This window comes from Tupaia chinensis, unplaced genomic scaffold (assembly GCF_000334495.1).
Source record: "Tupaia chinensis unplaced genomic scaffold, TupChi_1.0 Scaffold000418_1, whole genome shotgun sequence".
NCBI lineage: Eukaryota > Metazoa > Chordata > Mammalia > Scandentia > Tupaiidae > Tupaia > Tupaia belangeri.
The window spans coordinates 423,225-426,704 of record NW_006159923.1 but is presented as its reverse complement, the minus strand read 5'-3'; positions in this window follow the sequence as shown (position 1 = coordinate 426,704).

Genomic DNA, 3,480 nt, shown 5'->3' with positions numbered 1-3,480 from the left:
CACATGTGCGTGTGTGCACAAGATCCTGAGAGGAGAATGGAGGAGAAGGGATTGCAGCATGGCCATCCCCCCCAGGGGGTGGTTTCTCGCTTTCTGTCTCTATGTTTCTCTCTGTCTGTCTGGCGAGCGTACGCGCCCTATAGTGAAAACCTCTCCAGAAAATAAATAAATAAATAAATAAAATAAAATAAAATACATAAGTTCTAGACTAGGTTCATAGGTAAGGGAGCCTGGCTTTACCTGGGCAGCTGGGAGGTTTGAATTCCAGCCCCAAGTGGTATGAGAAATGCTCCAGGCATATGTGTGTACATACCCAGAATTCCAACAGAAGGGATCGTGGCGTGGCTAGCCCTCACTGGGAAATGCTTTGTCTTTCTCTGGCAAGCACATGCACCCTCTGGCACATGTATAATAAATAAATACACAGTTCTGTTTGATTTTGTAATGTCTTTGTGCACAAGCAAGCAGAAAGAATAAAAGAAGGATACATGTATCTAAGACTTTTTTGTTAGAGATTTTTGTTATGGGTGCAGTGCACTCACAACACAGAGACAGAAAGTGAGAAATCACCCCCCAGGGAGGATGGCCACACTGCAGTCCCTTTTCCTTCTTTCTCCTCTTGGGATCTTGGACATGCAAGCACACCTGCTCAGCATGAGTTTTAACCTCCGGGTCCAGGACTCAAACCATGGTCAACTATGTGGGAATCCAACAATATAACCATGACACCTTCTGCTAGTCCTTTGAGAGATTTTTGCTATAGGGCACATATGCTTGCTGGAGAGACAGAGACAGAAAATGAGAAATCATCCCTTAACCACACCATTTGCTGGCCCCAAAAATTTTTAAAGAGGTTTTTGCCTTAGGGTGCATGTGCTGGTCAGAAAGAAAAAGACAGAGACAGTGAGAAATCACCCCCTAGGAGGTATGGCCATGCCACAATCCTTTCTCCTCCATTTTCCTCTTGGGATCTTGGGCACGCATGCACACATGCCCAGCGTGAGTTTCAAGTCACAGGGCCGGGACTCAAACCAGATCAGCTATGTGAGAATCCAACCACGTAACTGCTATGGCATCTGCTGGCCCCTCAACTACTCAAATTTAATCAGGGCCTCCAAACTATTTGAGTGAGGTGAGGGAGGACTAGAGATACTGACCAGTGCTAACTGTAGCCAGGGAATCTGTGAAAGCAAGGATTCCCGTAGAGTTTGATACAAACAAATTACAATATAAGAAATAGAGTGGTTGGGAACCAGCAGTTAGCGTAATGGCTATGTTGCTGGACTCCCACGTAGTCGACTGCGGTTTGCGTCCCAGACCCTGTGGCTTAAAACTCACGCCGGGCGCGTGTGCATGCGTGCCCAAGATCCCGAGAGGAGAATGGAGAAGGGATTGCGGCGTGACCATCCTCCCTGGGAGGTGATTTCTCACTTTCTGTCTCTATGTCTCCGTCTGTCTGGCGAGCGCACGCGCCCTATAGCGAAAACCTCTCAAAAAAAAAAGAAATATAGTGGTTAAAGAAATATAAGCTGTCTACATGTGAGAAAGCCTATTAACTTCCCAAAATGACTTACTACCTATTTCCTAATCCCTGCTTTGTCTGTAAAATAGGTACAATTACAGCATTGTTTTTTGTTTGTTTGTTTGTTTTGAAGAGGTTTTTGCTATCAGGTGCGTGTGCTCACCAGAGAGACAGAAAGCGAGAAATTACCCCCCGGGGGGATGGCCACGCTGCAATCCCTTCTCTTCCATTCTCCTCTCGGGATCTTGGACATGCACACACAAGTGCCTGGCATGAGTTTAAGCCACTAGGTCTGGGACTTGAACCGCAGTCAACTACATGGGAGTCCAGCGACATAGCCATTACGCCAACTGCTGGTCCCTCATTCTTTGGAAGATCCCATATGGAAACACTTGCAGTGTGCGGAACACAATTCCAGTCCCTTAAGGATTTATATTACATCATTATGTGTAGAATGGCCCAGTTTTTGTTTCTTTTTCGTTTTAGAGCGTGTTGCCCAGATCAACCTTGAACTCCTGGTCTTCCTGCCTCAGCCTTCAAAGTAGCTGGACAACAGGTGCACCACTGTGCCAAACTTGAAGGGTTTTTGCTTTTTTAAATGCCAGAGGCATGTGAAAGAGACAGAAGTTAACCCCATAAAGGAGCCTGATCGTGCACCAATACTTCAATACCTTTTCCTCCAGTTCTCCCTAGATTCACAGCTGTCCCCACCCAGTTTTTTCAAGTGCCAGTGCACAAACCCTGGTCAGCCATGTGGGATCAGGCTTCCTCTGCTCAGGAGCTCTGGGTGGTCCTTGGAGATCTTTTTAAAAATAAAAACAATGCAGTAATGCTTACAAAGGGTCTTCAAAAAGTTTATGAAGGGCAGGCAGGTGACAGGGTGGTTAAGGGCTCTGGATTCCCACATGGCCCACCATGGTTTGAGTCCCAGACCTGATGGCTTGCCTTCTCACTTTCCCTTCTCTCTTTCTCTGTCCCTCTCTGGTCCAATTAAAAATAAATGAGGGACCAAGCAGTTAGCGTAATCACTATGTCGCTGAACTCCCATGTAGTTGACCGCAGTTCAAGTCCTGGACCCGGTGGCTTAAATTCACACCGGACGCATGTGCATGCATGTCCAAAATCCCCAGAGGAGAATGGAGGAGAATATAGCAAAAACCTCCCCAAAAATAAATGAATAAATTTAAAATAATTCTCTTTTTTTAAGAGGTTTTTGCTATAGGGCGCATGCGCTCGCCAGAGAGAGAGGGAGAGACAGAGAGATAGAAAGCGAGAAATCACTCCCCAGGGGGGATGGCTACACCGCAATCCCTTCTCCTCCATTCTCCTCTGGGGATTTTGGACATGCATGCACATGCGTCCGGTGTGAATTTAAGCCACCGGGTCCGGACGCGAACCGTGGGCGACTACGTGGGAGTCCAGCGACATAGCCATTACGCTAACTGCTGGTCTCAAATTAATTCTCTTTTTTAAAGTTTATGAAGAATGCATATTATGCGTGGATTTAATTTGGGGAGGGCACCAAAATAAATTTGTATTCCTTTTTCCACTAACTTCAGGTATCCTTGTACTTGCAAATGTGTTTAAAAAAAAAAAGTGAGCAGAGATGTAGCACGAAAAGGGATAGAGAAATTCTGCTAAAAAGTTTAAATATTTTCCTTTTGTATGCTGCAAAGATATGATAAAACCTAAATAAAACAAAAAACTTGCGAGAAAAAGTTCAAATGGTAAAGTTAACGGTAAAGTGTTCACTGTACAACTCTTTGAAGCTTTTGTTATGCTTGAACGTTCTGTGATCCAAAGTTGTAAAAAATAACTCATCGGGTACGTTTAAGGGGTAGGGAGAGAGCTAACTTCTGTACTGGGGGCTTGGGTTTTCGGTTTTGTTGTGAAAAGATACAAAGAAATCAACAAGATGGGCGAGCTCCTCCTCGACGCCGGCCGCCTGTGGCTCCGGG